This window comes from Tribolium madens, unplaced genomic scaffold (assembly GCF_015345945.1).
Source record: "Tribolium madens isolate multiple individuals breed KSU strain unplaced genomic scaffold, Tmad_KSU_1.1 Scaffold_96;HRSCAF=242;Tcas5.2_LG5, whole genome shotgun sequence".
Lineage (NCBI taxonomy): Eukaryota > Metazoa > Arthropoda > Insecta > Coleoptera > Tenebrionidae > Tribolium > Tribolium madens.
Window position 1 is genome coordinate 15240325 of NW_025401068.1, and position 26176 is coordinate 15266500.

Sequence of the window (26176 nt, forward strand, 5' to 3'; positions counted from 1 at the left end):
ATAAATTTATTTGCCAAAAAAATTGATAGTTTCGCCAGAAACTATCCAGACTTTTGAACCACCTTTTACAAATCCCTGTATTAATCCACAGTTAGGATACAGGTGTTCCAAAAACATCTACATCCGTTGTAGAACAATATTAATTTTTCATCACACTCTTCAAAAATGTATAGATTATATTAGTCTCATTGAAAATTGCATTAAAACCTTGTCAGTAGTCGTTAATTACCTTGTAAAATAGGTAAAGTATTTTATGAAATAGTATATTTTCAAATATGTTTCGTATAGTTCTCGATTGGCACGCTAATAACAAAATACCAACCACAATCACCGAGGTTTGTTATAAGGTGAAAAAGAGTGAAAGTTTCTTCAGTAGAGAACACACTTACATCAGGCATAATTATCCACTCGCGGAACAACACGAAAACAAAGCCATTCAAAAATAATTAAAAATAGTCTAAGCACTCATGCACAAAAATAATTACACACACACACACGTTCACAACACAAAACGCTATCCACGTCGCCGCCCACTTGAATGAATGGCTGAAAAAACACGCGGATAACCTAAAGAGCCCCGACACTTATTCGAAAAGGAACTAAACTGGTTGACACAACGGGAGAACAGATTAGATCTAATCGCTAAACATTTTATTGGCGAAGTATCCGATGATGGTAACCGACCAGCAGCGCGGCGTCGCGTCCGTAGACCTCGAAAGGGAGAGCGGTATTGGAAAGCAATTTGTGAATTGTGGAACTTGAAGACTACAACAGGGGATGCCACCCCATTAGGATGACTGGGAATGTGGTGGGGGACGCTAACCATACTGGATATCGTGAGATACGGCTTTGAGGCTTAAACGATACTCGTTAAACTTATACCTTCAATTTGTCTGCAAGAGGAGGACAGCTACATTATTGCAACTATTTTACTTGAACACAGGCCAAACACCTAATTAATTTAATATTTCAAACCACCACTACCACCATACATTTTAAAAGACGGTTTTTTATTAAATTTACACCATAATACAATTCAACCAAATTAATTATACAGTGTGTTCCATTTTTATTGTTACAAATTTAAACATTGAAAAATACTATGTAAGGGAGGTACACTCCCTGAAAAGGGTCTAAGTTGTAATAGATTTTGTCTAATATTTCAGAAACCAAACCAGGGTTTAGAATAAAAAGTACTATAACTATTTTGGCTGAAGTTTCTTGTCACTTTCAACAACAAAGTTCCATAGTTTTTTACAAAAAAAAATGTCACTCTTGTTTTTTCGATACAACTTACCCTTGTTGAGTAAAATCTTTTTAATATTTATTTTGTTGTGTTTTCACCGAAAAAAAATGATCCAATATGGTCGATAATCATACTATTTTTGTTTTTTTTAAACGTTTTAGCATATTTTTAAGATAAAAACTCAAATTTTGAATAGGACTTCATCGAGACAAGACAAAAAAAATAGTGAAATTAAATCGAAAATGATGTTATTTTTCACTTTCTCAAGCGTTTAAGAAAATTCTTTAGTCAGAAATGAATTTTTTTTGCAAAATTTTGTCCAAACCAGTCGAAAAATCGATAAAAATTGTGCTATTTTTGTTTTTTTTTTTTTAAACAGAAACACATTTTTGAGCTAATAAGTTTTTTCGGTAAAACAAACCAAATTAGATCGAAATTGATATTTTTGCCGTTTAAATTATTTTGAACCTTCTTAGTATAAAATTTTACTCAAAAAAAGGTCCAAAAATCACATAAATTATGCAATTTTTGACATTTTGCACAGCTAAAAACTTTTTTTTTCGCAAAATTTCGTTAAAATAGGCCACAAAATCACTAAATTAGATTCAAATTACGAAATATTTTCCAAAATTTTGGCAAAACGACCAAATTTGGTCGAAATTAACATTATTTTTGACTTTTTCAATTAAATATGTACTTTTTCTTTGCGACAATTTTGCTCAAGCAAGTCGAGAAATCTCCTAATTAGATAGAAAATGATGTTTCTTGTTTGAGTAAAAATCTTAATTGTTTTTGATGAAAACTAGCCCAAAAATTAATTAGGCAAAAAATTAAATTATTTCCATCTATTTTCAAGCGAATAAAAACATTTTCGAACCAAAACTGATTTTTTCCACAAAATTTTGCTAAAACAGCCAAATTAGGGGTTGAAAACGAAATTATTTTTGCCTTTTTCAAGTAAAACTTCACCCATATTTAAAGAAATAAGCTCAAAGTTGATGCATTTTATAAATTCTTCAGCTTTAGTTTCATAATTGTTACTTTTTCAACTCGTTCCTCAAAAAACGGTTTTGGTGTTTCGTCTCTAAATTTTCTTAGACGACTTTTTGTGTTGACGTTTTATTTATTTTTATTAAATTTACCATGAATAAATTTACTAGTAGTGCCAACCTTAAGACTGCTTGGCATTTCCATTAAAAAAAACAGACTTTAAATAGATTTTTTGTTCTCAGTCAAAAAATGTAGTGATAAAACTGTATAGCTTTGTTCGTGTTTTAGTGTTTCAAAAATGATTTTTGTGAAAATTATCAAAGAGTTGATTATGAATTGAAAAATTAGAATGGCCTATAATTTAAGTTGACTGTCAGAAGAAGATTGATGTAAGAAGGGTCCAAATACAGCTACCCGAGTAAGAAAGACACAATGAAGGCAAGATCCGTACCGAGAAGCAACCTGCAATAAAGCCTTTAGAACTAGTTTGGTAGACCCTATAACATAAAAACTAATGTCATGGTAGCCAAGATACGAAATTTATGGTAGACAGTTCAGGAAAAAACAAACGGTTGCTTATGGCACAGGTATAAAATGGTGTTAGAAGCTTGTCAGTTTTATTAAGCTGAGTAAATAGTGTGGAAAAAATTATATTAGGCTTTTAACACTTTGATACATTTCACGCAATTTGAAGCCTGTTTCCTCGGTGGGCCATTTACGAAAGCCCCCGTTATGGAAGAAGCGATTTTCGATACTCGGAACAGCCGAATTAATAAGGTTCGGAAAAAAGCCGGTGCCAATATTGAAGATAATTGGAGCAAATTAGAGACAAGCTTTAATCGAAGCGAGGCTCGTTCTTTTCCAAGGAAATTGAGTATTAAAATTAGGAAAAGCAATAGCTTGAATAAATCAGACAAATAATAATTAAAGAAAGTCCATTTAGAGTGTAGGAGAAGCCATTTAGCAACATTGGCATTTCAAATTAGCTTTAAAAATGTTTTGAAGAGCTTTAATAATTCCGGGCGAAATATAATTCTGTAGTATTATGCGGGTTTTTATTTTCCTGGAACGGAGCTATCCTGTTACATTATACTGTAACAATGGTAATTTGCAATCGCGGGATTGTTGCAGATGAATTCCGAATTTAAAATTGCAACTTTTTATTCCTACAGCTGTTGTTACGAGTTTAATTTAGTGGTCTTCTGCCGTTTTATACATTGTCCTTAAATGAAGACTACTGTCTACTAGTTACTGCTTTAGAAACCTGTTTGCCTCTTTCAACAAAGCATTAAATAATTTACTGAAATAAAATACACTAATGATTATATTCTGTATACCATAAACATATTAGTACATGCCCAAAACTGCTTTCGTCTTATCGGTGGTCGTTAGAACATCAAAGTATTAGATTGGTGTCTCCTGAGTATTTAAAAACATAAAATCAAGGTTTTTTTATCTTTTTTACGAATGCGAGGAGAAAATTGAGTCTAATGTTCGCCATGTGAAAAAAAATGGACTTAGTGTCTTTGGTTAAAATACGTGAACAAATATTTGCATAATTTCGCATTGAAAATACATTTTTTCAGTGAAGCGACGCAAAAAGACTGAAAAGAAGCATTTACATAGATGGAACTCGTACAGAGGCAAGACGATACAAATGTAATTCCCAACGCTTAAGTCCATCTTTGATGTTGTGTATCTTTGTGAAGAAGTTTAGAGAGGAGTTCCACTTGGGAGTGCGACGTCGGAACAGTTGGGGAATGCGAATAGACGTTTCAGGTGTTACTTTCATGACCAAACGAGCAAATAAGTGAGGAAGAACAACTTCTGGTGATATTAGCATATTTTCCGCGTTCGGACGCATCTGCTACCGTCACTGTGTAATATTGACGAATGACTCACAATGTAATTGAACGAAGCGGCGGCGACATCTTGCCCATACCCGGAATTAAAATCTCAACTTGTAGGATAATTTTCGGGCCGACAATTCTTGTTCAACAAACGAATTTATCAATCAAAAAATAAATGGTGCGTTATAAAGCAATCTCGGAGCTATATTGGAACGGGACTGCCTGTCTCATTTTCTTTCTACAAATACAACTGTGGCACACACACGCTCATCGTGTGGACACGCAACTCACGTGTGTCACGCACTTTGAGTAAGACATCATTGGAGTTGCGTACGCGCATTCGACACACACGATCTAATTAAGCACGTAGGTACATTGATTGTTTATTACCATAGCCTAGATGGTCACAAAAAGGGAGCCTGTGTGATTGTAAATAATTTGGATTTTTCTTAAAATGTTCAAAAATAAAACCAAATTTGCTATGTCTGTCCTATTCAAGCAATTAACCACGTGTTTGGGCGTACACTTTGTTTTTTTGGAAAATTTTGTCCAAAATAATCTGAAAATATCCCAAACTAGATAAAAATGATGTTATTTTAGTCGTTTTCATGCGTTCAACGACTTTTGCAAACTAAAGACTAACATTTTCTTTGTCTTTTTCGAGTGTCTGTGCACGTTTTTTGTCAAGGATAATCCGAAACATTGCAAAAATTTGTGAATTGTTTTATCTTCGACAAACCATTTCGTATTATTTCAGAATTTTCGAAATAAATTCAATTTTTGAAATCATAACGTTTTAAAATACATTAAAAAAAAGAGAAATTTCGAGGTAATTATAAGTTTTTTTACAAAAAAAAATTATTTTTAAAATTTTTCAAAAATACCGCTTTTATTTTTCTACGACTAATACTTCGGCTGTTTTTTATTGGCAATAAACAATTAGGGATATTGTTTAATTTTTTTTAAGACAAGTTATTCTCAGGTACGTTTTTAGTACTTTCAAAGGTCAAAAAATAGATGTTTTGCATTTTCAAGTTTAGTTTCTGGCAAAACCCAAAAAAATATATTTCTATTTCTACCTGCATTAATCTCTGATGCAATAATTCTTACAGCTTTGTCTGGTCTTATCCGACCAGCCCTTGGCCGGTGGAAGAAAGTTTTGACAACAGATAAAGTTTATAATTTTTTTAACATTAATTGTAACATTTTTAACAAATATCTTTGTACATTTATAAAAAACTTTTTTATTTAAGAAAAAAAAATATTAGTATGGTAATCTCAAAAGTTTAAACAATTAATTAAAATAAAAAATATTTTGGCATCGCTTCTTTACAACCTTTAAACATTTATTAATTTATTTCCAAAAAAAACTGGTAGTTTACACAAGAAAATTATTTAATTTTTGTAAGTTAAACATTTTTTTAACAAAAAAAGTGTGAGGTTTACAAAAAAAATACACAGCAACAATTCTTGTAACAAGCTTGTTATCTAAAAAAAATGTGATAGGTTTCCATTAAAAAAAATGTTGCTATGTTTATCTCGTAAGTATAAACAAATAATTAATATTCAATTTTTTTTGAATAGCATTTTGATAGCCATTGCACACCTATGAATTTATTGATATAATATATTTTTAGAATTTGATGATTTTTAATATGGTTTTTATAAGTGCTTGTAGATTTGATAGATCTAAAGCATTTTTGAGTCATTAGTCAAAGCAGTAAATTTTGTGAAAACACTGAAAATACTTTTATAAAAAGATTGTAGAAAAAAAATCGAAAATTTTGTCAGAATCTTTCAATGCCCTTATTTGGTTCATGACAAAATCCATATTGTTGTTTGCTGTTCTATTATGAGTTTTTGATTAAAAATTAAAACAAAAATGATTATCTTCTCTGTGACAATGTGTCAAAGAAAAGTAAACTCAAATTTCCCCCATTTGTTGTGACAAACAAAACCGTCGTCATTACGACTAAAAGAAAGCGAAAACGCAGCAAATGGAATAGGAGCTCTTGACTCTGGTATTGCAGACAAATGATTGTGTTTTACCTAGGTATGTGTTATTCACGTTTAATTTCATGGTTTACGAACCATGCCTGTTGCAATTATTCTTAAAGCAAAAACAGCACCAAAGTGCTCCACAAACTGATGGAAAAATTACAGTCATCACCGTCTTAAATTGCCTCTGTAAAAGCGACTAATTTGTTATTCGGACCTATTGTTCGTGGTTAATTCTCCCGTTTATCTGCTATAATCATAAATAATAGCTAAAATTTAATTGCTCTTAAAACTTTTCCTTTTTAAGATAAAATCTAGAGTAGTGGTTGACATATCATAAAATCTATTAGTTAAGGGAAAAAACATTGACGGCTACTTTCTATAATGAGTTTATTTCAGTTAATGGCTAGAAATAGAAAAAAACTCACCCTTAAATGAAGAAGTCATAGACGTGCACTGATCGTTTTATCTGCAAAAGAGAACAAAAACGTAAGTATTAAACCTCAAGAGTCAAATTAAACCAAGCTACAAGAAAATCAATTAAGACAGTAATTAATTCCTCGTAAACGCTCATACAAAAACTAATTTCATTGCAAAGCACAAAACATAATTAAATGTTTTGTTTCTATAATAAAAATTCATCCTCTAGGGTTTCCTGTTGGTAATTGATTCGTTTTTTTTAAGAAACAATCATATAATTTAACGCCACTTCAGTAAATTCTCTAGAGATCGCGTGAACAATTTAATGCGCCGGGTTGAGAGATTTAATCGTCGGAGTTTTTCTATCTGCTCGTCTAGCCCAATAAAAAAAACGCTCCTCAAAGAACAATACAAGCTCAATTAAAAGCTCACTGACACAGAAACGCCAAAACTGTGCCAAAGATTGAGGAAATCACAAGCGATCTCAAAATAAATCACTCCTACCATCGCTAATCTCAAGATGCTAAGTAAGTAGATGACCATGTCAGATTTTATGGTTGTCGAGCAAATACTACCAACGATTCACTATTTCACACAGGATGATTTGATCCGCCACTACCTCATTGTGGTAGGTATTGTTGGCTTAATATGGGCCCGTTTTCGTCTTCTTTGCGCTTGATTGGTGTGATAATGGGCAAGTACACTGGCGTGGGCACTGCCTTCATACTTTTAGACACCTGTTCCTGATAAACTGTGGATATACGCAGTGATGCCAGATGAGATTAAGCGCTTGTCCTTAGATTGTAGCTTCTAAATTCCTTAGAATTCCCTAAACTACTTAAGAAATTAAAAAGATACGATTTCATAGGCTTATTTTGTTGAGGTAATATAATATAAATACAACATAAAAATGTGTTAACTCCAAACAACAAAAAATCAATAAATAATATAACAATAAATTAAAATAAATTTTACTAAAGAAATAAAAAAATAAAATACAAGTCAATTAAAACAAATTCAAATAAACGTGTATATTTAGATACCTACTTAATTTTTATTTATACTTATAAATTATGGGATTTTATTAATTTTATATATTCGCCTAAAACATTAAATGAACTGCAAAAATTAGTAAACTTGGCAACGCGAAAAACGCAAACGACTTTTAGTTATCTTGTTCTTTTTTTTGTCTTTACACAACTACAGAAAATACATTTTTGGTTTCCGCGTTATTATGTACTAAACTCATATACAAATGCGCTAACTTGGCGATGTTAAATATTAAAAATTTATTAAAAATGTTTCATATTAAAAAATTTTGTAATTTTTGAAACTGTGCCAGCAGTGTGAAAAAAATTGAGATTTTCACTGAAAATATAAAAAAATCCCTAGATTATTAAGAAAAACTGAAAAAAATCCCTTTTTCCCTTTTTGTTAGAAAAATCCCTAGAACTAGCGAAAAAATCCCTAATCTGGCATCACTGGATCTACGTGCAGTGAAACTAGAACTTCGAACCACTCAACCATTCGTTTTCTTACTGAGAATGACTATTTATTGATGGTCACACGGCCGTATTTAGAGCAACTTGATCGATTGCTCGTCTATCTTCATGGATTAGGTGGAAGAGAGATTTTATGGAGGATTTCTGGGTTAAGCTCCAAAGGTCGCACATGATGACCAATTAAAACGGTTACCTCCGCACTTCGTCATAATTTAACAATGCCTAACGGAAAACTTCAAAGTAGAAAGTTGCCAAATCAAAAAGTCGACTTTCCGCTCATAGCAAAATATTCATCATAAATAATGCATTAAAAAAGTCAATAACAATTACCTTGTGGTTTGTTTTTGTTATTAATTTATAAGCTTCTCCGACAACAAGTACCTATAGGAAAAAAGATACCAAAAAATTAAAATTAATAATTAAAACACTGATCTTTTTGTATATGATAGAAAATTAAATTTTCTTTCCAATGGTACCAAACATAAGAGGTTACCACCAATAAGTCCGGAGTTATTGGCAATAGACCGCTTCGGGTGCCAAAAATTGATCAAAATCTCGACAAAAATCAAAAATATTTTGTTCCATGTATTTTTTTTACATTTCTAGAGGTATTAAAGACTCAAAAAAGTGCACAAAACGTTATTGGTTCAAGTTTAAAAAATTAGAATTTTTTGAGTTCTTGAAGTCAATTTACTTTAACTCGCAAAAACGCTTAAAATATGGTTTTCTAGACGTAAAATTACGCGCAAAAACGATGCAACAAGTTAAAATACTCTACGATGCATAGTTTTTGAGATATTGAGTAATAAAGTTAAGAATAAGGCTAAAAGTAAAAGCACTATATCCGATTTTGACCAAAAATCAACATTTTTTGATTCTTATGAAAAACTAGTATTATATGTAAAATTAACCGGGGAATAATAATAATAAAATAGTAATAATAATAATAAAATAATAAAGCCGCTTTATTATTATTATTTGACCCGGCAAAAGAAGTAGAAACCATTTGGCAGACAGTTATGCAAGACATAATTCTCTGACAAATAATTTCTACAACCTCCACTGACCCGGCGGTTTAGACCTGCAGTCAGGCAAGATTCACCATTACGGATATTGCTATCAAGTAATGATGTTGATGAATTGTTTGAAATGAGATTAATGTAAGAAAAACCCCCTAAATTTCCCAATCTAGCGTCACTACAGATCTTCCGCCTCGCAACTTAATGAATTACTATTAATTAAATTATTATTTATGTTATTATGAATTTCGTTGATATTGAGACATTTCCTAACAATATTACAAGTTTTTAAAAGGACTGCTTTTTGAATCTCAATAATTAAATTTGATTTTAATTTTAAAAGTTCAAGATTACAACTCGAATTGCGGAAATGATTATCGGTACTATTTTGACCTTTTTCATGTTCCACATGTTTTTAATTTCATTAGCAAGGATCATGTATTTAGAAATTTTTGTTTGGTAAGTCTTCTGAATATTGTGAGTGTTTGGAACTGCAATATCAATTAAAAATGCATGTTTTTCAGTTTTAGAAATAAGAATAATATCTGGCCTATTAGCTGTTATATTCAAACTAGTTAAAACTGTTCTGTCCCAATAGAGTTTGTAATTATTATTTTCTAGAAACGAATCTGGTTCATATTTATAATATAATAATAAGGTGATTTATTTTGAATTAGGCCAGAATAAAAGCTAACTGAGAATGAATTATCTTGGCCACATTGTCATGCCTAATTTTATAATCTGATGCAGTCAACACTTGGCAGGAAGAGATGAGATGTTGAATTGTTTCTGATTGTGTTCCACACAGTCTACAAAGATCATCATTATTACTTTTGATTATGTATTTTGTATAATTTTTCGTATTGATTACTTCGTCTTGGATTGCAAAAATGAAACCTTCAGTTTCTGCAAAAATGTTTGTTTTTGTTAACCACAAGTGAGAAGCCTCTGTATCAATGTAGCTGTTGTCTAATTCTTTGAAAAATCTACCATGTAAAGATTTCTTTTAAATTTTCTATAGTTAAACTTTCGGTTATAATTGTTTCATTAATGTTTGAATCACTTAAATTTAATGGTGTAAAATTCTCATCACTTAAACAAATAGCCCTGATCAAAATATTATTATTACTCTGATCTAAGAAATATTTCCTAAGTGAGGAAATTTGTCTACAATATAAATTAAGTAAATTCAAAAAACCGCGCCCTCAATTTTCTCTTGATAAAGAAAATCTTTCAATGGACGATCTTGGATGGTGTTTTCTAAACTGAGTAAACAGTGTTCTGATTTTAATATTAATGTTATTAATATCTGTTTTTGTCCATTTAATCACTCCAAATGAATAAACTAATACTGGTATTGCAAATGTATTTATAGCTTTCATAAGATTTTTTGAATTTAATTGAAAAATCTTTTAGTGACCGGATCTACACTGAGAAAAATGAATAGTAACAGCTAAATAATACATTAGTTTGACTAAGAAAAGTTTAATACTAATCCATGTATGTTCTCAAGCAATATCCAACATTGGAAAATAACATGTCGGGTTTTCCATTAAGTTATTGATTTATTATTATTGAACAAAATATTCTTTACGGTATTGTTATTTAGTATGTAAACTATAGATCGTAATAAATAAGTAATAATTTAATAGTTAATAAATCTATTTAAATTTTTGTTTAGTCAATAATGTATCTCTTTACATGATAACCAATGGAAACGATTATTCAACAAGAGTTTATTCTTTTTTAACTAGCATAAAGATTTTAACATATAACAAACGGAACAAATGTAAATATTACTTGGAAAAATTGCGCGCATGCTCACCACAACATGCAGTTGCACGTTGTGTGTGGTGAATGTGCTCCAACTTTGTTCAAACGAGTCTTTACATGAACGAATAGTTTAATGGTCATTTGTTTTTTCTTATGTATTTGTGTTTGTGTTTTGAGGAGTGCAGGAGTACGGTTGAGAAAAAGTGCCAAAAGCTGCTGAAGCAGTGGCAAAAATTTGAAGGTTAGTATAATGATATTTACAATCGCCGGGTCAGCCACCACCAGAAATTTTTAATTGCAACACGCTATTAAGATAAAAATATTTTTATGAGCAATAGATTCGAGCAGTGGCTGATTTGGACTGTTGCAAACTACATTCTCCATAATGTTATTTCAACTGCAATAATTTCATTTTGTAAATTATGTAGTATGTTGTCGATAAAAACTTTTGTTAAATATTAAGCAATTATATTTAATGTTAAACTGATGGAATCTAACTATCTACTTCTTGGTTTTTCTTATTCAGATGAAGGAATGTCATACGATATTTTGCTGGATCTTGTTCAGAGTTTCCTTCAGCTGGTGCCAAAATTTGATGACCAATTCAAATTGATGCGGCATATTAAAGAGTACAAATCTTTGCATCTTTGGTAAGTTTTTCAATTTTAAAGTCTATTTTTTTAATTTATGAGTGTTAATGCAGTGATTGACGTCCTGGCATCCTCGTCCCCGTGCAGTACTAAATACATAATTCGTACTTAATGATGTTTTAAATGTTTATTATTTTTCTTAATAAATTGTTCTAAATAATATATGTACAGTTTTATTTTTTTGTTAGGTTTATATATCTGCTGGTGGCTATACTGATTAGCAATCCGGGAGATTTTTACCTAAAAAATATTTTTCCCTTTAAGATATACTTCTTAACTATCAAGAACACATCTTTTAATATCTAATGCGAGATTATTAATCTTTAATGATCCTTGTTTCTTGTTAATAAATATTTCTTATTATTAACACTGCAATGATAATATTAAAGTAGATGTTAAGTTTTTATAAAATCAGAATCACTTAAAAACCAAGAAATACTATGTTTGGAAATTCCTAACAAATTATTTCTTCTCTGATAACAATAGTTTCTTCCGCCGTATTCTAAAAAATTATTAGTTTACATTTAAGCTAAATCTTTAACTAGTAAAAAACTGTTCTCTCAGTGTAGCAAAGTAACCAGAAATAATAGGTGAAGAAAGTGGCCACGTGGGAGTGTTAGTTGCGAGTTCACATGTTCGAGAAGAGATCAAGGTGCGCCCACGTTAGTTGAATGTCATTATTCAATTAGGTCAGCCCGAGGAAAATCGAAAGTTAAATTTGGTGTCTGAAGGGTGTTGTCAATAAACAATTAGACATTCTCGTTGGTGACCGCAAGGCGAGTGACATTAGCGATGCGACACCAAGTTGCGGTTAAACGCCTTCAACCGGCGGTTATCCGCTATTACAACGTAATCTTGTTACGGTTGCCGAGTTCCGGTAAACACGGTCCGGTTGAGCGGTAGTCCAGTCCGGAAGTCGTCCTGCCCGGACCCGATAACAGCCATCTTTCTGCCCTCCGAGAAGGAAGGGTGCACGACCGCCGCTCCGGCAAACTTTCTACTTGTTATCTAATTAGGAGCTCTTGTTCCGCACTACGATGTCTTTATAACTACTGGATTCAATTGGAATTCCGATAAGCTTCGGGAATTTCGGTATCTGAACCCATTCCCCGTTGAAATTCGGCAAAGTGTTGTCCGCTATCTTAACTCCAGTTGTTTCGGTATGAATTGTAGACATTGGATTTATCTAAATTGTTTGCTTGCTGTTTATAAATCGGTGTTCGCCTCTTAATGCCCCTGGCGCTAATTCTCAAGCGACATGTTATCGTTATATTTCACACATTAGTATTTCTCTTATCTCAACGAGACCTCTAACCCGACCTCCCACAAGACGGGTTTATTGCACGTTACCGGACCGGAAAAAGAAAACACATGCTTGACCTTGTCAGAACCCAAGACACAACCAACACCTCAAATCCAATATTCCCTCGAAATCATCCAGAACTTCCTTTGAATTTTAATTCAAACAGCACTGATCTATCTGTTCCAATCAACCACAGTAATTAATCTAAACTCTCCCAACTTATAAATCCCATTTAAACAAAGCTGTTTTTGATTATTATTTTGATTAATGTTTCCTAAATCACAGAAAACTAGAAGTAAGCGTAATACCAATTTTAATTATCACGCATTTTCTGAAAAAATGTAGCTTTCAGTAACAGACAAATCAAATTCGTGCAATATTACGACGTAAATACCTCGGCCAAAAAGTCTTCGCGCATGAAGGTTACATTTACATCAGATTTAGTGGTTACAACAAGCGACAAGGTCGCTTAAAAATAAACTATTTCATTTTGTCTTCTCGTTATAACCGATTTTCGCTATAAACAGTCATGGATCATAAACTTGTACTATGCAATTCATTTTATTAAATAAAACAATATTTAAGAAAAAAATCTGTAATTTTTGTTTGTTTTTTGTAATGAAGCATTTTTATCTTATCATTTGCACTTTCCAAATGTACAAGGCTATTGTGAAAGACATTGTGGTTAGGTGGAAGAACCCAATAACAAAAATTTCATCTCTAGAAAATCCCCAATTTTTTCTGAAAATTGTTCTGCTTTTTCTTTTAACTTGGCCCCACTTATGGACACATTGGATTCGCGATTCACTTTGAACCATTTAAGAACGGCTTTATCTAATTTAGCATTTTTAACATATGTACTTCTTCACTTTTGACGAAAATTCACCAGTTGAACTCCTAATCTTTTAAAATTGTTGCTAATGTAGAATTGGCTAAATTTTTCTCTTTGCAGATTACAGCTTGTTTTTTACCACTTTCAAACCCTGTTATCATTGATATTTTTTCTTTGATAGAAAACGTTTTTCTTTTCGAGGACGACATATTGATACAGAAAGACAAAGTGTTCTCTGCTTGAAAAGTTATTCAAGACCATTAGCGCGCAAAAACAACATATTCAAAAAAATTCTGGTACACAATACGTAATGGAGACTCGCAGGATTTTTATTTCTTCTAGAAACTCTCGTTATAACCGAACTGTTTCCGAAATTTCTCAGAATTTCTCACTATTACCGATCATGGACAAAATAAAAGTTTTGTTATATCCACCTCAATTCCAGAAAAATACTCGCTATAGAGGGAGAATTTTACATAGAGTAGTGTACAAAACGGCAATAGACCAGACGATTTACTCGTTATAACCGATTTTTCGTTTCGTTATAGAGGAGTTTCACTGTATTACTATACTTATGTATTCTTACTGTAGCGAATAGCGATAAAAATTTGTCCTATTTTTTTTTCGTTTTAGTATCAAAATTAAAACATCTGTTAAAAAAATGTTGCCAACTCAAACACTCAAATTATCCGGTGTTTTAGATTTATTTTCTACTTACTGTCTTGAAAAATTCACCAAAAAGAAAACACTTCCTTAGATAATCATGATCATGTCATTTATGCATTTAGTAAAGAAAAAACTTTGCACTAAGAGAGTGAAACATTCCAGAAAATGTTCAGGATAAACAGGATAGGTATAAACCTTAAAAACACAATATCGATTTGTTCCCACAATCCGCACTCGTTTTTTGACTCAACTAATGGTTCACATAGCCGACGTTAACACCGACAATGCAATGTACTTTCGGTATTTTTGTGTGTCTTTGTAATCGCAGCATCTTCACGTGTTCGATTTGCAAGTTTAGGTAAACCGGCCGCATTCCTCAGTAAAGACCGACGATACTACGTTGTCCTGTTCCACTCCCACGTGTTCTGTGCATTGTGACCTCCAACCGGTTTTCTTTCTGGTTGGTAGACATCTTTCCTCCCCCGAGCACGTCTCCGTCGCCGTCTTTAGTCTTTACTCCACAATCATGGACTCAAAGGGATATTTTCATAAAAACTATAATACTTATTATACGACTTCATCCAGCAATTCAATAGTACCAAAGAACGACTCATGCGACTCACATTCCGACATAATAATAAAGCTAATTTTAAGCATGTTAAACGAGATTATTTAATTTCGAGCAATAAAATTGGTGGTATCTGAAATGCCTGAGACACCTGCGACTCGCAGCAATTATTTTAATCCCGTTATCTGGATGACCTCTCTCTTTCACTTAACAAAGATCAAAAATGCTCATCCACTTGTCTTGACATTCTCATCGGAATTTTGGCGCAATATCATGCTTAAAATAAGTGGAATTCATCAAATTGGAAAATAAACTTTTTTGAACAAATTACTTTCCTTGATCTGTTTGATTTGAGAGACACGAAATGGCCTGTGAAGGGTATCATTATTATAACTATATAGAGATGAGCAGACGTGAGCGGACTCCAAACATCCCAAGAATGCGTGTTATTGTCGTTTGTAAATTTAATGGAAGCTATTTTTGAGATTATGGAGTTTTTTATTGAAAGGTACAAAATATTAACATTTCTGTTTTTGAGGTGTGGCCAAAAAGACATAACAATACGCCATCACTTTAGAATGCGCTTATTTGGACGGAATTTATTCGATTGAATTCTCTCTCACACGTACGTATTAATTGAGCTGTACAATTTCAATATATTCATATAAATAGAAGCAATTCGAGCGCACAATATGACTAAATTGAATATTAGAGAATGCAAACGAAAATTGAATAATAAAACGGGACGGCATCGGGGGGCAGGTAATAAATTTAATCCCCTAATTTGGCAAGAAGGGCGCGTCTATTGCACAAAGACCCCCTATTTTATATTATTTAATATGTCCCACGTTTTGGATTAACGACCATCGCAATTTTGATTTATCGATCAAGGGAATGCAGCAGGTGGGGATTGCAATTAACATGGAAATGTATATTGTGTTGCTTTAATTGAGATATTTAAATTTTAAATATGGTTTGATTACTTCTTTTGTTTTCGTTTATTCATTATTTAGCAAGCTTGATGCTTGCGCTTACTCCGGGTTAAATTATTTGCCTTTATTTACATAGCCAGTTCGTTATTTCCTTTCATGTTATAAGTGTTTTATATGCGGCACGGACTATATACATTTTTATTGTTATCATTTTTTTTTCTCAGGGGCACTTACCGGCGCCGCAATAAATAAAACTTTTCTCCCAATTAGACTGACATTTAATGTTTTACTACTTCATTTAAATTTTCTGCTAAAACGGAATACTTGCTGCATGTATCACTAGATTTTGATCTCGGTGTTATTTGCCGTGATATTACTTAAAATACGAAATGACAAAATAAAACTTAACAGTTACGATTCATTATTTTAAACTTTAATGTCTCTCGAGCTTGAATTTACTGAACATAATTACTTTCATATTTCATTTCCTCCATGAGGCGCATAAACTCTGAATTGCCGAATATGCAATGCACAGTCAACACTTCACAATTATGAAAAACTCGAGGGCCGGTCACTCTGGAATTAGTTGCACAAATTTTTGGAATTCAATCGGAAATTGCATGGAATTATTGAAATTATCTTTGGATTACTTAGAATTACTTGTAAAATACTGGAATTTTTCTGGAATTGCTGGAATTCTTTTGGAATAACTGAAATTCTTTTTGGAATTGATGGAATTCTTTTTGAAATTGCTGAAATTCTTTTTGGAATTATGAGAGTTACTTGGAGTACCATATTAATGACGCAGTTGTGCTTGAGCGCACTGCGCAAGCTCTGAATTTCAAAGACTCTTATACAGGGTGATGAAAAAAAGGCGCCCACGATTGAAACAGGCGCGTCCTTTTTTATTGAAACATTTCACCATCATTCCAAAAATAGTCTAAATAGATTCTTTTTAAAATTTAAACAGTTTGTCTAACAGCACAAAGCGGCAATATTGCACAAATTCCTGTTACTAAAAAACTGTTTCACTAGGTATTTTTCGTATCTAGGAAACCTTTTTGACTTTAATCATTCAAATTTCACAGAACAAACAACATTGAAAATTGATTTTTTTGTTGCTACCGTTTCCAATAATTGAATATTACTTGGACATTTTCTGTATCCTAGGATATTTGCAATGTTGCAACATTGATACATTTTCTTTGGAGCCAAGAAATGGTATCCAAACATCTTCAATAAAGTTTCAATAGACTTTTTACACATTTTTTTTAAGAACACCGTCAACAGTATCAAAATCTAAACTTTAACAATGAAATTATTTTAAAACTGTTAATTATATAGATTTCTCTTTTCTAAAAAGGAAAGTCTATATCTTACTGATAAGAGCACAAATCCACTTTTGGTCTTCGAATTCGTCTTTAATAAAAGATCACTTATAACGTGTGGGTTAACACGGGCGCCTTTTTTTCATCATACTGTATGTATAATTTCTTTTCAAAATTAAGTTAAATTTCTTAAAACTATTTACTTTGGAATTACAGGAATTATTTTGGAGTTACGGAAATTAAGTTGGAATTACAAGAATTAATTTAGAATTAGGTATAGAAAAAAAATGAAATAACGATGGATTATTGGAATTACTGTTTTTTTTTTTTTGGAGTTACTGGAATTTTGGTGGAATTTTTTGCAATTACTGTAATTTCGGTTAAATTTTTTTGGAATTAGTTGTCACATTTTTTTCAAATTAACGGCCCCTCTGAAAAACCAGTCCCTTTCAGAAAATATCTGATTGGTTTTTGCAAGATAGAGTGTTAAGACTGCAACTTCCCATCCCTACGAAATTCGGGGTAATTAGTTCCAGATCTTGGGTTCGGAGAATGTTTATGCAGCGTAACGCGAAATACAGAGGTCAAGCAGCTTAACTTGTTGTAAACTTGAAAACTGCGTAAACAGGTAAACTGGACAAACAAGAACTTTCTCATCGTCAAAGTTAGTTTCCTAAATTAATTAAAAGATTCAGCGGTCCTACAAACAGGAATATTTAATTCAAGAGAGGTCAGAGAGCAAGCCCATTACCTGAAAGAATGCCAAGTCATTCAAAGAAATGTTAACATGCCTGAATCAATAATAGTGCTCTCTTGCTGTCTATAATATTACCCTAAATGTTGACGGAAATTAAGGTATGCAGAACAGCTGAACATTGAATTTTTTCACTAAGAACAATACGGAAATACCTCTATCAGTTATATTGAAATGTCTGCGCCAGATCTATAACGGCCAAGCTATGTCAAATGCATGCTCTATATCATAAAACATTACACTAATCCACATATCAAAGCGGATTTGTTTTTTATTGAGAGGGAGAGAGCAGATTCACATCAAATGACAAATTCCAATAAATTATACCTTAAATGAAGCATACCTACTCATCAAGCGTTCAATTGTCATTGAACCCATTTTTAAAATTAATATGTTCATGTGTAACTCATGATCACTGCATGAAATAAATTATTACTTTCTGAAACACACTTCCTGAAATATCCCGGAACTCAAAAATGAATAACCAGCCATTGCAAAATTTGTATGACATTAAAAATAGAACTATAAAACATTTTTAAAAGCTCTGGAACTATAACATCCACATGTTATACTGTGGTGATAAATTCTTTTCCATAGGCAACTATGTCCGGTTTTATCGTACTAAGACTGTGGCTCCTTTTATGAACCTCATGAGTTATACTCAAGGAAATCTGTGTTTATTAGCTTAATTTTTTTAAAGGCAAAAACAGCACAATTTTAATTGATTTTTCGATTGGTTTGGACAAAATTTTGCAACAAATTGCATTTCTGACCGAAACAGAATCTTGTAAAATACCGTTTTGTCAACTTTTTATGTGGCTTTCAAGCAATTATTTAAAATATAATTTTCAAAAATAACACTTAAAATAACTAGTTTCATGTCTAATATCTTTATTACTCAATTATTTATTGATTTTATGTTATAAATTATCGTTACTAATCTGTCTGTTTTTGAAGCGAATTTTAAACCTTTTTTTCTAATTTTTATTGAATTTTTGATACAGATGTCTCAACGAGTTTGTAAAGTCCATTATTTACCGTAAGTATTAAAATTTATATAAGCAATTGATAAATATCTACTGCATCACCTGTGCACAGTGTGTCCCAAAAATATATAGTTGAAAATGATTTCAGGCGATGCACTTGTTTAGAATTTATCAATTTTTTTTATATACACAGAGTGTTTCGTTTCTATTGTTACAAATTTGAACAGGTAAAAAAATATTTAATTTTGGTACAAAAGTTTCCTATAAACATGTATCAAAAAATATTATGTAAAGGAGCAACACCCTCTGAAAAGAGTGCGTTTTTTAATGGGGTCGTATAAAAAAAAGACGAGACCTCTGATCAAAAACAATTAAGATTTTTATTTAAAAATAGGCAAAAAACACCGTTTTCTATCTAATTAGGGGATTTCACGGCTTGCTTGAGTAAAATTTCGCAAAGGAAAAGTGCATTTTTAACTGAAAAGTTAAAAATAATGTCATTTTCGACAAAATGTGGTCATTTTTTGTCAAAATTTTGCAAAATCTTTCAGAAAAACATCTTTTCCTGAAATTCTCCCTAAGAATGTTCAAGGTATTGATGCCAGAGGAAAAAATCCGCTGTGTTAAAAACATCTTTAATATTTTTTATGTGTTTAGGAAGTAATGCAAAACTTTTAAATCTACGTATAGTTTTAAAGATGTAAGAAATTACTGAGTGTCGTTTTAATGAATATAACGTGATATTATTAACATAATTATTAACACAGTTCTGCTAGCTGCACACTTCCGCAGATAAAAGTGTCATCTAAAATCTAAAATAAACGACTTTTTAATTCCTGTTTAACATTGCATTATTCAAACGAGGAAGGTGTGATTGCAGGTGACCTAATAATCATGCCAACACCATGAAACCAAAAAATGAAATGTCAGTTGTGCACACTATCTATACCTGCTAATAAGCTAATAACATTTCTTATTTATTGTTGAATTCTGACTTATTCTTCTTAGAAACAATAATTATAATCGATAATTATTTTAACGGTAAAACTTGTTACTGGATACAAGTGGCCTCCCACACGTATCTGTCTTTACAGTTAAATGGTCGAACGTGTAAAACGTATTGATAATGCAGTAATAAATTAATCTAGGAATTTCCCAAGGGCACTACGATTACAATCGATCGTCAATATACTGCACAAACTTTTATTTCTTTAATAAAGTACAACCGATATAATGAGATACTCTGTAATTAGCGAGTTATTTCATCGGAATTTCTGCTACAAGCTTGCTTCATTAATTATTAATTAACAAATATGACTTCATAACGTTCAAAAGGTGGTAAGGCTTCACATTCGCAAAGAGGTTTCTGATTAAGACATAGGTAAAATTTTCAACTTTGAAAACATTTTGTATGGATATTGGGTTTCAAAACTTTGTATGGTGTTGTTGCAAAGTTGCACTGATCAACACATCAACATTTAAAAGAATCAAAACCAAAATTTCTGATTTGAAAGAAATCTGTTTCCAACAGTAGATACATACAACAGTTTTAAATGTTAAAAAAAGTGAAAACGTTTAGAGCGACCCAGAATTTTGAATAAAATATGAAAAAAAATGTTTGGCGGAATTTGCGGGAGGTTAGTCAACTTGACCGCGGCAAGAGTCAGCAATGACCTCGTCGGAATCCATCTTTAGTGAAGATTGTCATCAGAATTCGAGCTGAATAAATAGATCCAGTGACATCGAGTCTGTCAAAGAAGCGTATAACATAAATACCGAATAAAAGTGCCCCTCTCGACAGACGCAACTTCATGCCTGTTGCTTTCGCGCCCAGCACGGTCACTCTTCTCTTTCTTTTCTTACCTGCAATGGTCTGAGGTTGCCAGATTTCGCTGCTTCACTTTGGTTCTTTAAACAAATGTCGGCATCATTATTCACCGTACAACAAAGAACGGTAGCCTGAATGAAAGAATTGAAACGTTAGATAAGAACGGCGATGGTAGAATGATTGAATGAAAAATGATCAATGAGAGAGTTATGCATGAAGACTGATTAGTAGAGAGTTGTCGGTAGTAAACGCACGAAACAGCAATTAATAAAAAAAGACCTTGACAAATTCAATTTGGTATTATTAAGAGCTGAGGAAAAACGGACACTTCTCACGTTATCTGCGAAACTAATTTCTTCCATATTTTCCAGTTTTAGACTATTTTCCAAAACACAGAGCGACAAAAAAAGTCATTTCGTGACTTATATCATTTTGTTCGTATCAGTAAGACAAATCAAATTCACTAAAAAAATTTCAAAAAGTCCACAAACTTTGATCTAAATGATTTTTCTCTAATTTAAATAAATTTGAAATACGTACTTTAACTTTAAAAAATCATGACTCTAAAACTGTTAGGCCGATTACCTTCAAGTAAAAACCATTCTAAAGGGATGGACTTGCCCTTTAGAATGATATGAAATTTGAAATTGAATATTGGCGAACTTTTCTTCGAACAGTGTTTGAAGTAAATCTAAGTAATTTAAGAAAAACCCTACGAGTAATTTTTTTTCTTCATCACCATCGTGTAGAGCATTCTTTTATTAGTTGAAATCTAAATTTTTTAAATAATATACCGAGTACTTTTCAAGATATGATTTTTTTGAAGTTAAGGTTTGCTAATCAAGCATTGCACCATGCATGTTCATCTTACTTAAAATTGCATTTTTATAAAAGTATTTGTTTTCTTCTTTTGCTTTTGCTTAAAAATGGTCAATTGCATCTTCTTTGTTCTAATTAGAATAAACAAAAACTGTTTGTTTACTTAAAACAAACAAAAAGTACCTGCGTTCTACTTAAAGCAAATAAAGGTTTTTTTTGATCACTGATCAAAGAAGATCTCAAAGTTTAAGGCACTAGCCTAAAATATAAGGGCAAATCTTTTTCAAATCAAATCACTTCCCATTCAGATTCCGACTTGTTCACTTTGTTCTAGCTTTCTGAAGTTTTTTTGAAAATGTTCCCAGCAAATGCTTTCTCATCACTTTCTACTGATGTTGAATGCAATAAGTCAGTTGCTTCGTGTGCAACTGTTATCACAACGACTACTACCTACAAGTTAACTGAAGCTAATCGTAGAATGCACAAAATAAATCAGGTGACTTATTGCATTAAACATCACTCGATAGTGATAAGAAAGCATTTGCTGAGAACATTTTCAAAAAAAAAAAGTTCAGAAAGCTAGAACAAAGTGAACAAGTCGGAATCTGAATGGATTTGATGAGATTTGCCCTTATATTTAGGACTAGTGCCTTAAACTTTTAAATCCCCTTTGCTCAATGATCAGTGGCCATTTTTAGAACAAAAAAAAATGTTTATTTAATTTAATTAGTATGCAAGTGCTCTTTGTTTGTTTTAAGTAAACAAACAGTTTTTGTTTATCCTAATTAAGAAGATGCAATTGACCATTTTTAAGCAAAAGAAGAGTTTTAAAACGAATACTTTTATAAAAATTCAATTTTAAGTAAAATTAACATGCATTTCTCCTATATGGCGCAATGCTTGATTAGCAAACCTTAACTTCAAAAAATCATATCTTGAAAACTACTCGCTATATTCTTTTAAAAATTTGGATTCCAACTAACAAAAAGATGCTCTACACGATGGTGATGAAAAAATTTTTTACTTGTAGGGTTTTTCTCAGATTACTTCGAATTGCTTCGAACTTCTTCAAACACTGTTATCATTCTAAAGGGCAAGTCCATCCCTTTATTTGAAGGAAATCGGCCTAATAGTTATTGAGTAATGATTTTTTAAAGTTAAAGTATTTCAAATTTATTTAAATTAGAGAAAAATTTAGATCAAAGTGTGTGGACTTTTTGAAATTTTTCTAGTGCATTTGATTTGTTTCACTGCAACAGCAACTAAAAAGTGTCGTAGTTTTCCTTAGAAGATAAGTTATTAATCGAAAAACAGGAATTTTCAAGACCTGATATAAAGCTCCGGCCTAAGAAAATAATGGAAGATAAAGAAAATATTTTAGCAAACAACAGTCGTAAAAAGCCTAATTTAACTCTAAACACAAGGCAAGCAATTTATCAGGCGCTTTTTCTGAATTGAATTCTGATACTTTGAATAAGATTTTTTTTTCTCACAAACCATGGAAGTCATATGAAAAAAGACCATTTACAAAGACTTCATAGTTGATAGGCTTCCAATTTCTATAAAGTTTGATTTTGGACTTTATGAACATGTACAAGACATCATCATCAGTTTAAATAACTTAAATGATTCCTAAATTTTTTTGAGAAACGTTATTATATTGTAATTAAGTTAAGTTGTAGTTCTTTCTGGACGGAGGGAGTATATAATTTGTCAAGTTGTCACAACATGACTTTTTTTTGTCGCCCTGTGTAATACGTTATTGCAAGTTTCTTTAAATTAACACAATCATGTAAAATGTAAACGTTGGGACTTGTAAATAAGAAAAAGTGGTTGAAGTAAGATCCCAATTTCTAGTAAATTTAGCTCCATGCTAGATATAGTACAATAAAAAGAGCATTTTATGTGTAAAAGGTGTCGTGTCACGTATCAGGACGTCGATCCAGGCAATGGTGCTCCGGGTGGTAGGTCTGTATTCCCGTTGCCGATCCCGACGCCGGACAATATCTCATTACGGAGGTCGGCTGATACTGGAGAATGAACACAATCACGCCGTGCGGTGGTGATCATTATGACCTCCATTCACACATCTGACAATTCTTCATTTGCGTATTTCACTTGTCATTTGTGAGTATTGTGTCACCTCAGCGACCAATCTCTAATTCACAAAATGGATGGATTCTGGCAGTATTTGCCCGAAAAAACGCATCATTAGAAGTGTTAGTTCGGCACAATGATTCCCAAACATCGATGTTTCTGTGCAAAAGATCCCTACTAATAGATGGTTCTTCTCGAGAAAAGAGGGACCAGGTATTTTAGCATTGTTGAGTGCTAGTTTGGGACTATTCATAGCAATTTTCCGCCCGCACTCCCCGACTAACGTTGGGTTCTCATGCTCGTCAAAATCGCACTGACACGTTCTTTGGGTTTGTTTAGATTCTTAATTGGCCACATGCCGGTTGCTGCTCTAGTCAAAGACCGAGAGAAATAGACCACCGACAGGCATGGGCCCAAATTAATCGCCTAAAACTTTGGAAACTTGTGCAATGGTTGACTGCAGCATTCCGAATAAAAAAGGTGATGTCAATTTCGATGAAAAACTGTAATTTTGAAAAGTTATTTCAAACACAATAGAGCTGAACTAGAAAAAGTTCATGATGATCAGAAAGGATTGTACTCGTAATAGTTCCATAACTGTTTCGTCTCAACACTCAGAATACCGAGATAATATAACACGTGAAAAAAGACTTGATTGTGAAGGCTCAATACAGGCCTTGATATAAATTTAACTAAAATTTATGAAAAACTTTTATTAACTAGTTCGCTTTGTTTTGAAAATCTTATTATACTGTAGCCTCCTTCACAGAAATAAAATATTCATCATTTGTTACACAACACAACTTCAAGAAACCAGTACTACAAAATATTTAATTTTGAGTTACAACTCAGAAAACAAATTAGATTTTTCTAACTTGCAGTGGATAGATTATTGTTTTGTAATTTAGGATAAATAATTAAAAAGTATCATGGAAAATTCATCGCTGACCGATATTTTCCTTGATAACCACGTTCCCCGTTCAAAAGTGATGTAATAATTTTAGTTTCTATTATACTGTGAACTAAACCACCTGTTCGCATAATTTAATTTTCAAATACCTACCTAAGTTATAAATTTATAAGTTGTATTACAAATGAATAACAAGTAATTGAGTTTAGAGGTTTATAAAACTTCTGATTAACCAAAAAAAAAAAAAAACTTTATGTTACCAATTAATTTTTAGATACTTTTGCTTTATTAATTAAAAAAACGCTGAAACAGATTTCCACTAATTTTTACAAAATCAGGTGACAAGAAAGTGTAAAGAGTGGTGCTTCCAGCATTTTGTGCAGTAAAATATATAATTTAACTTTGCCTCTTGTATAATCACTATATTTTTAACGTATTTCTATTTGAGGTGAATAATCTACGTTAATGATATTTAAATTATAGCAATTTAGAGAATTACAGAACCGCACTTCGTAAATGACATTTTTTAAGAAGTATTTTTTATGCTGTTACTTCTGCTATTAAACAATAAAATACATACCAGGTGAATAAAAAGTATGGAACCAAACGTTTTTTGATTAAACTATTTATTTTTTGAAAAAAACTAATTGATGAGTGATAAAGTACTATTGAAATGTGATGATTTAACAAGAATAAAATTTTTCGAAATTTCCTTGTTTTTGAGTTCTACACAAAATTTTATTTTTTTAAATGGCAACCCACTATAAAATCAACAGCTATACTCTAAAGATTACAACTACCTGCTTTATATTTAATTAAAAAAAAATCAAATAAATTGCAATTTTGACAAAAGAAATCGCATAACTCAAAAACAAAAGAAAATTTCGTTCTGAAAATACGTTCACATTTTTTATATTATATTTTTTTTTAAATCTTCCGACAAAAGCAGCAATTACTTAATCATTAGAAACAGTTTAAAAAGACAAAACCCGAAGAGACGGAAAACCGATACCATTAATTAATTCGTTATTATTATGTTCTCTGTACACAAAAACTAATTAATCGCATTAGCTTCGAGTTAAGCAATGGCCATATTTTTCCCCGAAATCAGATTTTTAATTAGCTGTCAAATATACCAAATTGCGTTTGACGGGTAATTATGTTTATGAAATCGATACAGAGCCGAGTGCCGCATTATCTGCCTACAGTGTTATTTAAAAACGCAATTAATAATTAAATTTTGCACGAAAATAAATAAGTTTTATGAAAATTATTGGTTGAAACTCATTTAGTTTTTAATTAAGATTATAGCTATTTTACTTGAACCCGACCACAATTTAATCTTTTTATTCAGCAGTCCCTCCCCGCTATTTTGATTACAAACACTAATCTACACTACTACTCTCTATGGTGCATTAAAAACCATCTTCTCCATTTCTGGGCTTACGCCAGTTAGCAAAATAAATAATCAGTATTTTAATTTTATACAGTTCAGAAAAATTCCAGATTTTTTTTGCAACATAATCATATTTCTGCTGTTTCACACGAGTGATTTAGTCAGTTTTTTGTGTAAAGGTCTATTTTCTAGTGCTTAATAATAGTAGTTTCCCTTAATTTTAAATTCAGAAAATTTGTATTAAAATCATAATTTTTATCTTGAGGTAATTTTATTAATACTACTTATTTGAATTCCCCCCACCTTCTA

General features: G+C 31.7%; 1 protein-coding gene across 5 annotated transcripts in view; it reads right to left on the reverse strand.

Moving 5' to 3' along the window:
• Positions 1 to 26176, reverse strand: part of LOC123013396 (LIM domain transcription factor LMO4-B) — a 189831-nt gene that overhangs the window by 64448 nt on the left and 99207 nt on the right. For 3 of the 5 annotated variants that reach the window (XM_044411886.1, XM_044411890.1, XM_044411887.1), the window contains one exon: positions 6513 to 6553. The gene's annotated coding sequence lies outside the window, so the exon portion shown is untranslated. Of the gene's footprint in view, positions 1 to 389; positions 589 to 6512; positions 6554 to 14301; positions 14412 to 26176 lie in introns of those variants that run through there. The other 2 variants (XM_044411888.1, XM_044411889.1) reach the window with 2 other exon arrangements.